The sequence below is a fragment of the Triticum aestivum genome, chromosome 3B (assembly GCF_018294505.1).
Source record: "Triticum aestivum cultivar Chinese Spring chromosome 3B, IWGSC CS RefSeq v2.1, whole genome shotgun sequence".
NCBI classification, from domain to species: domain Eukaryota; kingdom Viridiplantae; phylum Streptophyta; class Magnoliopsida; order Poales; family Poaceae; genus Triticum; species Triticum aestivum.
This window is the reverse complement of record NC_057801.1, coordinates 737,574,315-737,586,779: the sequence shown is the minus strand read 5'-3', so window position 1 is coordinate 737,586,779 and position 12,465 is coordinate 737,574,315.

The following is a 12,465-nucleotide window of genomic DNA, read 5'->3' as shown; positions in this document are numbered from 1 at the left end:
AGCGGAAGCGGATATAATATAGTGACCAAATCCAGGATCGCACGGGACTGACTGGGACTCCTCTAGGCGTCGGACTCGCTATCGAACTCTTCATCCATGAGATCGCCTTCATCAACATCTGGCCAAATCAACAAGCCAGGTGAGTACTTTGAAAGTACTCGCAAAACAGTTCGGACAAAAGATATAACAAATGCATGCATGAATGCGTCATGAGCAAAAATAATAATGCTCATTCAAATAATAAATATTTGCGTGACATGATAAGTAAAAAGGAAGTCGGGCGGTAGTCTTCCCGAAAAATTCAATAAACAACTGTAGACCGATCGGGTGTCTGGAGGGACGCCTCGAAAGGTAAACAAATAAATAATCATGCCGCAGTTGGGCGTCTAAGCGACACCACATAAAGGGCTTATATTGGAAAATAAATGACAAGCGTGCCACAGTCGGACGTCTGAGCGACATCACAGGAAGGGCTTAATCAAAAGTAAATAACAAGAGTGCCACAATCGGACGACTGAGCGACATCGCAGAAAGGGCTTATCTCGAAAGTAAATAACAAGTGTGCCACAGTCGGATGTCTGAGCAACATCACAGAAAGGGCTTATCTCGAAAGTAAATAACAAGTGTGCCACAGTCGGACGTCTGAGCGACATCGCAGAAAGGGCTTATATCAAAAGTAAATAACAAGTATGCCACAGTCGGACGTCTGAGCGACATCGCAGAAAGGGCTTATATCAAAAGTAAATAACAAGTGTGCCACAGTCGGACGTCTGAGCGACATCGCAGAAAGGGCTTATATCAAAAGTAAATAACAAGTGTGCCACAGTCGGACGTCTAAGCGACATCGCAAAAAGGGCTTATGTCAAAATGTAAATAACAGGTTAGTCCTTCCACAAGAATAAACTTTTAACCGGACTTAACACTCATGTGGTTCACCGGAGTTTTGTCACTGAGACTGACATTTGATAAGATAAGATGAACACAGTACTTGGACATGTAGCAGATGATTCAATGGATTTTTGACTCTGCAGAGTTTGTACCAATTGCCCACAGCCAACGGATTTCCGTAGTCATGATGGACTAGTTCCGTTTACGGTATTTCGGTAGAAACACATCTAACCAATACACACCCATTCCACCTCACGATGCCAGGAATCACCCTAGACAATGTCCAAGAAAAACTTTGAGACGGGGAGATCACAACCTCGAATAGCATGGGATCAAATTTATACACGCGCTCTAAGGGGTGCCCCCCTCTCGGTCCCAACCGGAAACACCCATGCCCCCTGATCGAATGACGGGCTTTAATCCAGGGCCATGGAACCCTCATCACGACCTCTCTATTTGGTGTGTACCAGGAAAGCGGTTTGCAACTTACTAAGCCATATTCCTTGCGGAAAACATGTGGTAGTACAGGAAGAAAAACGAATGGGAACGTGACTTGATTCACGTTGATACTGAAGTCAAATGGTCTGGCATAAGACTGGCATGCTACAACACTTCCATCTTACCCATTCTCATGCCATCACATGGCCATGCAAACTTGTATCCAACAACATATGGATTTCCGAAACTCACTTGCCTCATCTTTGCATGAAATATAACATTTAACGAAATGCTCATAAACATGCCGTGAAATTACTAAATGCAAACATGCAACAACCACTCATCATATCAAAGGTTCAAACATGCTTGCCTGGTTCGGAGTAGTCGGAGTTTAACTTGGCGAAGTTCGCGGCCCCGTCACCTCCTCCGGTATCTACGGTATAAGAAAAGTACGTACTTAACGTCAATACCGCGAGTGCACAGAAAAGTGTTCCAAATATTTTTCAAATAAATATGAAAAAAAACTAGACAGAAAAATAAAGATGACAGAAAAATAATCAATCAATAATCAGTTTCTGTCTAAAAGTGATAAGGGTTTTAATCCAGGGACCTCTTTGTAATGAAACATAAACTTCCCAGGGGGCTGAACAGAAAAGGCCAAAAAAACGCTTCAGACTGAAAGCGTATTTGCCCGAATACGTTTTCAGAAAACGGTTCGTTTAAAAGAAAAGAGAGGCTGACAGGCGGGTCCCACCAGTCAGGTTTAAAAATTTAAACGGGTAAGAACAGAGCCCGCTCGCGCCCAAGAGCTGCGGTGGTCGCCGGCGGCGATCCACGGCGAGGCAGGGGGATCGGGTTGTACCTATATGTTCAGCGTGTCCTTCCGCGTCGGTGGGTGGTGGTGGTGGTCGTTGGCGAGCACCACGTTGACGGCGGCCCTTGCTCCGGCGGACGGCGGTTCGGGTGGAGTTGGATCACGTCGGGGAGGGCTGCGAAGGTCAAATTGAAGCTTGGGTTAGCTCACTGGGTGCTCGAGGTGGCTACTGACGAGGTTTGGGCGTCGGGGATGGCCTCATCGGAGTGATTCGAGCTGGTGGCCGAGGCGGATCGGGGCGGCCGAAGTTGGGGGAGGAGACCTCCTCGAGGTCCTCCTTGTGGCTTGGTGGGGTACTGGTGAGGTGCAGTGGTGGTGCGTGCTCGAGAACGAGCTCGGGACTCCTTTTTATAGGTGATCCGAGGCGGTGGCCGAGAACGGGGATCTCCAGCGATGGTTACGGCAACGTAGTGCTTGGTCGGGGTGCTTAGGGGGTTGGGAATCAACATGGAGGTCTATGGGTTCCGTTTAGAGGCTAACCCAGGTTGGATTTGGCGCGCAAGGTTGGTTTCGACAGAACGGGGTGGCGCGGGCCCGTCGGCGGCAGAGGGCGCGCCCTGTGCTTGCCGGGCCACGGCGACGGTGCTGTGGGGTGCGCTGGTATGCAAGAGGCCACGCGGAGGGCTAGGGAGCATTGGGCGGCGCAGAACGGCGTTGCGAGCCGGTGCTGGCTCCGTTTGCCGCCACGGGTGGCTCTGCCACCGCAGAAGCTGCCGGCGTCTGCGATGCTCGCCGCCACCGACACCTGCGTCCGTCCAAGAGGGCGTGCGGTGCTCTGGCCAGGTAGAAGGGGCCGTGCGCAAAGCGCCAGGGTGCACGGGTGATCGATGACAACTCTCTGACGAAAAATGACACTGCAATCTCTGAGTTTTCTGAACTTTCTGAAAGTGCACAGGAACAGTGCCGGCCAATCGACAAAATTATTTTGGCATGTGGGGAATTTTCCTTGAGCTGATTTTTGGTGGGGTGGCCTCTCATTGCATCTGGGGGCTGCCTGAATTTTGGTAGAATTTTTGGGGAAGAGGAGATATGAATTTCACCAAAAATGATGAATCTGGTCCAAACTCGCAGAGGTTGAAACTTGAAAATTTTGAAGATAGAAAGAGTGGATCTTGATGGGTCCAGGTTGTGGGTGCTAAGGACTATCCAGAGGAGTTGGTTTGAGATCAAAACTCAAAGTAAAACAGGCACTTCCTTTGTAAAGCATCTAGGCTTAGAATAAATGGCAAAATTGCTTTGGGGAGAAAAATAAATGGAATAAAATGCAAAAATGGATTTAACTTTTTGGGACAGAATATTTGGATTGCCCCAAAGTGGAGGGAGGGGTTTTGGGAGGATTTACCACATGAGGCATGGTAAAATCAAGGATGGTTCAAAACAAAAGAGTAGCTCCAAAATCCTTAGGGTTTCTTTTTTTAAAAGAAAATAAATTCCAAGAAATGTTTTTGAGAAGGGAAACTCAGAAGAAAGGTTTTTAATAACCAAATACCAGGGGTGCGGAAGATACAAAAGTCAAAGCCTTGCCAAGGGAAAAAGTTTTGAGAGAGAGAGGTTTTAGGAGGGACTTAAATGGCCTTTTTCAAACCAAGCAAGGTTTTTGTTGAAAACTTTTAATTTTTTTTGGAGTGTCACATCTTGTGCTCATCCGCGCCCGCGTACAGTGGCTGCATGACCTCCATCGCCTTCTCCATCGCTCTCTGGCACCGTTCGTCGCGGGGCGCCGGGGATAGGTGTCCTCCGGCGGAGCCCGAGCCCTCCTCGCCGCCCCGCCTATAAAAGCCCCCTCCGCACCCTCCTGGAGCATCACAAACCACTCTCACTCCCTCCTAGAGCCATTAGAAGCCGCAGCCCGGCCGGGCAGGCCGCGGGCTGTCGTCCCGGAGCCGAGCTCGCCGGCGATCCCCTCTGGATCGTTCCCGCAGCTCCGGCCCCTCCCAAGCCAAGGCGACCCTGCCAGAGCCTCCGCCTCTCCTCCGTGAAGCCTACACACCTAGCTAGAGCCCCTGGAGCCACCCCAAGCCACCCTCTTCTTCAACTCCGGCAACCTCCGCCCTCTGTCGCCGCTGGAGAGGTCAAATCCGATGCTGTCCGGCCATCGTTAGCCACGATACTGGTACGGGCAGGTGCGCAATCGTCTTCTCCGTTGATCCCTCCCTCTCATTCGCCTCCAAGAAGTCTCAACGCCGGCGTGAGCTCCGACGAAGTGCCGCGCCTCTCTGTTTCCCTCTCCCCTCCCTCTGGCCTGACTAGCGGGGCCCGCTAGTCAGCCACTCATTACGCGCGCGAAGTGGTATGAGTGGTGGCGCCCCGGGAGATTACGCCTTCGACATCACCCCCTCTGTTTATTATTTCGAATTCATTTAAATTCCAGTAGCATTCAAACAGCCACAATGTTTTACCTGAAAGTCCAAATGCATTGATTCTTTTTGCATCGTGTTTTGTGTCAAAAAATCTAACATCACCCAGAGGATGGGATTTTTCCTTGCTGTCTGGATTTTCTGGCAATTTTCAGAATGTTTCTTGATATTTTCTTTTTGTGGTTTTGAATATTTTCAGCAGAGCCAGCTTGTCTTGAGGATCACTAGGAGCTTTGTGAAGCTCATCAGTATAAGGCAAGCCACAGTAACATTTTCAGGGTGCCACTTCAATATTTATGATTTTTATACTTGAACTTATGAATATGGATGCATTTAAATTAGTTATATAATAAAAATATTTTGTTATATGCTTGATGTGTTGAAATACTTGAACTTCAGAATGGTTGAAGTAAATATTGTTGGCAAGATAAGGAGAACTTAGTTGCAAGTAATAAATAAAAAAATATGGTCATAGAGTTTGATGAGTAGTTTAAATATTATTTTGCATGATGAATAATGATGAGAATGCTAGAAATAGTTCAGGTATAAGTAAAGTGAGATTTTAACCAGAATAGTAACATGTGTTGATGATGGCTCCGTAGGAGCGTGGTTGATGCAGATATTTGCATGGCTATGTGATGCATATGTTAAGTAATGCATAGTATGGCAGTATGACACCGATTATTTTCACATTAAGTTGAACATGATTAATAATTCAACTTGAACATGTTATTGACCGGGTCGTGGTGGCGCTGAAACGAGTCTTTCCCAGTGCAACCACATTTGCCGGTATGGGACGGCCTTAATGCATTTCATTGTCGTGCCTCTGGTCGGTGCCTCCATTTAGGGAAGGTTATGGGCGTGCTGTACCCTGGCCCGGTAGGCAAACATAACCTTGTGAGCCCATTGTTAAGTTAATTTTGGTACCGGGTCCTAGAGTGGATCGTGGCCACGATGGTGGTCGAGGTGTCTGGAGGTAGACACGGGGCCACCCAGGACTAGCCCATTGGGGTCTGAGTCGGAAGGGCCGGGAGAGTGTCATGACAATGAAATGGTCTCGTCAGAACACTGTTGGTCCACCCGAATGGGAGTGCGAGGCCATGGGTTCCGTAGTGTGGGTACAGTGTACTAACCTCTGCAGAGTGTTTTTAATCTATCGATAGCCAAGTCCACGGTTACGGACACGCTCGAAAGTAGGGTACACCATGGGTCAACAATTAATAAATATGCACACTAAATTGCACTATGGATGGCAGTGAGGCCATCGTGTTGAGTTGGCCATGAGTTGGTCGGGTTGTGATCGCCGTAAGGATCACGGGCCACGAGCTGGTCGGGTTGTGATCGCCGTAAGGATCACGGGCCACGAGTTGGTCGGGTTGTGATCGCCGTAAGGGTCACGGGCCACGATTTGGTTAGGTTGTGATCACCGTAAGGATCACGAGTGTTATTTTGGTATTGTCATGTTTAATGGTCACATCTGGTAAGCCAGTCAGGAGAATGAGTACCTGTTGAGCATAATCGCAGCATGTTGGATATATGGTTGCATTGTTGTTTAATTGGTTAAATATCATGATATTGTTTGTCATCATGTTTATGCTTATTGTGAGCATGCAAGTACATTTAATGTACTGACCTGGTGTGTCATGCCAGATTTCAGGAAAGTCCCGTTGGAAAGGAGGGCTGTCCTAGTCTAGACCGTGTCCACGTCGGTGTCCTTGTGCTATGGAGTCCCGCTAGGACGTTGTTCTGCTGCCGAGTAGTTGTCATGATCGAGGACCCTTTATGTTCACTAAGTACATATTGTTCAGCCGCATCGTGTGTGCCGCTTGGCCTCGCTAACTGTTCTAATATGAACTATGCTCCGCTAGCATGAATAAAGCGGTTGTTTTCTGTATCATGTTGTTGTGTGTTGCCAGAAGACAAGGTCTCTAGGCTGACAATGCAAGGTAAACCGGTCGCTCTAAGCTGGGGTGCCACATGTGATGAAAGTATTTCTATGATGTGCTCTAGGGGCGATGGCCGAAATTGAGGCTCTTCAGAAGGCTATGGCCGAAGCCGAGAAGAAAGCAGCCGTATAGCAGGCACTTCGCGAAAAGCACGATGCCAGGGTTATTGAAGCTGAGTGAGAGCTTCAAGAGGCCGTGAAGAAATGCGAGACTTTGGAGCACAGTTTAGCAGGGAAGGAATCCGAACTCTCCCAAGCTCGCCAAGCCGCGAGTGATGCCCGGGGGGAAGCCCAGGGTGCCCTAAAGGAAATCCAGGAGGCGAGGAAGATTGCAACCAGTAAGGCCTGTTCTATACAAAGCGGGTATATGAAAGGAGAAAATCAAGTTGATAATTTTGAATTATGATTTTTCGAGGGGTGTTTGCGGAGCTGCCATGCAGCATATCTGATGCCGCACAATTCTATCGAGCTGAAGAAAGGAGTACTGCGGAGAAGCTCTTCTGGTTGCAGTATCTGGCACCGGTGTGTCCAGTGCCATTTGTCGATCAGCTGAAGCAGTTGATTGAACTGCATAAGGCGACCGAGCTAGCCATGAATGATTTAATTATCCGGCTATGGCCTGCCGAGGCGATTCCAAGTAGCTACTTTGGGCTCGTGAAGCGGCTTGCGAGTGCCTGTCCTCGACTTGATGCCATCAAGCGGTCGGTCTCTATTGAGGGTGCACGAATGGCCTTCGCCCGTGCAAAGGTGCACTGGGGGAAGATGGATGCTGAAAAGCTGATGACCGAGGGACTGCCGGAGGGGAAGGAGCACCGCAAGCCTGAATTGTATTATGATAGTGTCCTAAAAGGATCCCGCCTTGCGTCGGAGCAATGCACCAAGGACAATATATTTCCATGAATACGGTCATGTTGTCCTTTGTAATGATAAACAAGGTCATTTCTTTTATTCATTGCCTGTTTTTTGAAAGTATTTCCTCTTGCGTGGCCGTTATATATATATATGATAACACCCTCTAGAGTCTTATTCTGCACACCAAACATCCTTATTCTGCTAACAGTTCCGTTCGGCACCGCAAAGCAAACACGAACCGAACCGCCCCCACCTTGCTACTACTAGCACCTACCACCACTATCCCAACCCACCCCGCAATTCTCCCCGTAGTCAATGGGCACGCAGCGCCCCGCCCCGGCCACCACCCACCCCGCGCCGCCCCGCCCCGGCCACCACCCACCCCGCGCCGCCCCACCCCGGCCACCACCGTCCCCGCGCCGCCCCGCCTTGGCCACCGGCCATCCCGCGCCGCCCCGCCTTGGCCACCGGCCACGCCGCGCCACCTACCTCCAACGCCCAGATTCCCTTGGATCCGCGCCACCCTGAACCGGCGCCGTCCCACCGCCTTCCAACCGGGTAGCCACAATACCCAACAAGCGCCGGCGCCCCTCCCGCCTTCCTCCACCGTGTCGAGGTCACCGGGTGTCGAGGCCGACCAAGACCGGCCATGGCCCCACCTCCTTCTGGTTGCCAGATCCGGCGACACCCCGTGGCCTTCTGTTTGACACTCCCTCTGAGGCGGGGACGTGTCATATCCCTAGCTTCTGGTGCTGCCTAGTGTTTGCATCATGTTTAAATTTTGAAACTTGAACTGGGGAAATTTGGAAGCCTCAAAACCCTAAATAAAAGAAGGGCAAAAACCCTAAAATCTCATTCATTGTTCCAAAATGCTCTTCTTAAATGTTTGATAATTTTTGGCAAGGGTTCTGGTCCCAACCAAAATATTGAACATTTTTAAGGATTTATTTTTCGGACTTTGAATTTAAATCATTAGCTATTTGAATTTGAATTATATTCATATAATTAGAATATAATTCCAAATACCCCTGAAATATTTTATGAGCTTTTGGAAAAGTCCATCTAGCAAAATAAAAATATTCAGAGGAGTTTTTGGCATTGTTTGAATTATTTTAAATTCAAAACAGTGGCAAAATAAATTTAAAAAAATAAAACAAACAGAAAATAAAACAGAGCACTCACCTGTAACTTACCTGGCATTCTAGCCCACCTGGCGGCCCATCTGAGCTGGCCGGCCCAGCCCACCTCCTCCTCTCTGTCGTCTTCCTCCCCCTCGCCCCGAAGCTGCTCGGTGGCGAGCGCCGACGCCGCCCCGGACACCTCCTGCTTGCCGCTTCACCCTGGCCTCTTTGGGTGACGCCACGCAGCCCCCTCGCTCCTCTCTCTCACTCTCTCCCGACCCCTTCTCCCTTCTCTGCTCTCCCCCTCTCGCGCCCGAGCGCGGTCATCGCCGCCGCTCGCTGCTGCCGTGGCCACAGCCACCCCCTCGCTCCCTCTCCGCATCCGTGAGCTCCGTCCCGACCCCGTGGAGCTACACACACGACGCACGCGACCCCGGGAGGCCAGCAACGTCGCCATCCCTATGGCACCACTGTGAGCTCCGCCACCGTTTCCCCCTCTTCCCCTCTTTGTTTGATTGCCGTAGCCGCCGCCCCCTTGCTAACAGCAGCCGCCGCCGCATGGGATCGTCGCCGGCGAAACCCCGGTGACCATTTGGTCACGGGCGTGCACCCGTTGTGCTTGCCGCGACCCGTAGAGCCCCTCCAGCACCTCAGCTCCCTCGTTTGCGAGCAGCAGCGCCGAACCCGACCGCACCCGAACTCCGGCCGCCGCTCACGAGCTCGCCGTCGTCGGTACCGGCCACCACAGGCACGGCCACCACCACCCTTCGATGCGCACCAGCAAGGGCTCTCCAACGAGCCCAAGCACGGCCTCGCCCGTGCCCTGTAGCGCGTTTCCGGATCGCGCCGCCGTCTCGGGCCTCGCCGGCATCATGTCGCCGGTGGGTTTGACCCACTTTGACCACGGCGGGACACCCCCTGTGTCCATGACATGTGGGGCCGGCCTTTGACTGAATTAGCGTAGGATTTTAATTAGTGCTAATTGCTCTGTTAGTTAATTAGGATTAGTACTAATTGAATTAGTTAAACTTATTACCCCTGCTGACACTGACAGTGGGCCCCGTGGCTATTAATTTGATTAGTTAGAATTAATTAACTCTGTTAGTCACCTGAGTCACTGACCAGTGGGCCCCACTGGTCAGGTTTGACCCGGACCAGCCCCCGTTGACCTGCTGACGTCATGATGATGTCAGGCTGATGAAGTAATGTTTTCTGGATTTATTTTTATTCAGAAAATTCTAGAAAATAGTCTAGACTTCTAAAATTCATAGAAAATCAACCGTACGTCAGAATGAAATAATTTATATATGAAAAATTATTAGAAAAATTCAAGGAATCCATCTGTACCATTTTCATGCATGTTTGAACAATGTTTGTCGTCTGTTTTGGACAAAACAAATAAAGTGCATTTAAATAATCATATATGGAGTTGGAGTTTGAATCATGTATTCAAACCAACTTTATTTAAATCATAGCTAAGTGCATTATCCCAAAACACATTCATATTGCCATGTCATGATCATGCATCATACTGTGCATTGCATTGATCGTGTTTCTTCTGTGTTTGCCGGTGTTGTTTCCCCTTGGTAGACGCTGTACCGATGATGTGATCGTTGACACCGATGAAGAGCTATATTATCTTCAGAAGTGCCAGACAAGCAAAACCCCCTTGTTCATTCCGATACAATACTACTCTCTCGCCCTGCTCTCTTTTACTGCATTAGGACAACAACGAGTCATTTGTTACTTGTTGCGGTAGCTGAACCCCTTTATCCTCTGCATGACCTGTCATTGCCACAGTAAATAGATGAAACCCACTAGCATGAGTAGGAGTTGTTTGAGCCCTGTTGTGCCTACTCATTCATGTTTGTTTGTCATGCCTGCTACTGCTTAGAGTTGAGTCAGGTCTGATTCATCGGGAATGAATCAGAGGTGTGTGAACTTGTCCTACTGTGTGTAAGCTAAGTGTGTGAACACGATTTGGTAAAAGGTATCGGTGAGAGGCCATGTAGGAGTACATGGTGGGTTGTCTCATTGAAGCCGTCCTTAGGAACTGAGTTCTGTGTTTGTGATCCATGATTTCAGCTACTACCATGCATTGGGCCCTGAAATATGACCCCGCTCGACTTCTTATTCACCTTAGTCCTCTGTCCAGGAGTTGCAAGTAGTTTCTGGTGTTTGTAGCTTACTGGAGGCCGTGGACAGCGCTGACCGTAGGGGTGGGCTGTGATGCGGTAGGTACGTGGCACGGTGTACCGGATACCCGTTAGGTATCTCGGGAACCCTGCACACATCGTTTGGGGCTGTGAGCGAAACTCCGGCCGGATCTCCTCATGGATGGAACCCGAATAGGCGATAAACCTGGACTAGAGACTTGAGTGTTTAGGTAGGTCGTGGTCTACACCCACGTCGGCTTTCGCTTGAAGTCTGCCGAGCACATGTCGTGTGCAGACGCTAAGTGGTGGAAACATGTATGAAGAAGTACACCCCTGCAGGGTTAACATCATCTATTCGAATAGCCGTGTCCGCGGAAAAGGACTTCTGGGTTGCCTATATCAGTTCATAGACAAGTGAAAGTGGATACTCTAAAATACGCAAGATAAGCGTGAGTGCTATGGATGGCGTTCTCGTAGGGAGACGGGAGCGGTTCCATAGTGGTGTATTGGTTGGTGAATATGTGGACTCGTGTGCGCCACCTCAAAAGAGTTACTTGCAGTTGTAGTTTAGGTTAGCCACCGAGTCAAAGCTGGCTTGCTGCAATTAAACCCCCTCCATCCCTTTGTTGATAATGATGCATATGTAGTTAGTTCTGATGTAAGTCTTGATGGGTACATTTGTACTCACGTTTGCCTATTTTATGTTTTTGCAGAGAGATTTCGGTCTCGCTAGTAGTTCCACGCGGACTTCGACGTTTAGCTTGTTACCTCAGCTACGATCTTGTGCCCTTGGCAGGATCTGGTAGATAGTCAGGCTTCTCAGCCTTTTTCATTTCTAGATGTCTGTACTCAGACATGTTAAGCTTCCGCATGTGCTTTGACTTGTATGCTCTGATTGTTGGGTCATGAGACCCATGTTTGTAATATCTCGCTCCTCAGAGCCTATTGAATAAATACTTGAGTCGTAGAGTCATGTTGTGATGCCATGTTGTATTTGCACATATCGAGCATATTGTGTGTATGTTATCGAAATGCTTGGTATGTGTGGGATCTGACTATCTAGTTGTTTATCCTTAGTAGCCTCTCTTACCGGGAAATGTCTCCTAGTGTTTCCACTGAGCCATGGTAGCTTGCTACTGCTCCGGAACACTTAGGCTGGCCGGCATGTGTCCTTCTTCGTTCCTGTGTCTGTCCCTTCGGGGAAATGTCACGCGATGAATACCGGAGTCCTGCTAGCCCAGTGCTACAGCCTGGATTCACTCGCTGATGACCGACACATTCGATGCTGGGTCATGGATGCCTGTCCCTGTAAGTTTGTGCCACTTTGGGTTTACGACTAGCCATGTCAGCCCGGGCTCCTTATCATATGGATGCTAGCGACACTGTCATATACGTGTGCCAAAAGGCGCAAACGGTCCCGGGCAAAGGTAAGGCGACACCCGTGGGAATACCGTGCGTGAGGCCGCAAAGTGATATGAGGTGTTACATGCTAGATCGATGTGGCATTGAGTCGGGGTCCTGACAGCGTTGGTATCAGAGCTTGACTGCCTGTAGGATTACCAAGCCAAACTGGTCGAAGTTGAGTTTAGAAATTCTTTAGTTATGTAAGGGAATTGATTGTGGGATGGAACATAAGGCTCTTTTTACTCCTTATACCTCATGCCCTTCTAATCTGAGTCATCTTATCTTTTCTACGGGGTTAAGGAACTAGGCTATCTCTTCTTTCTATCAGGATCACGTATTACTAATCCGTAGACTTATAAGATTGTGGGATTAAGCCTCAGTTCAGTTTCTACCTCTGTATGTTAATTATTGATCTCGAGACCTTGATATT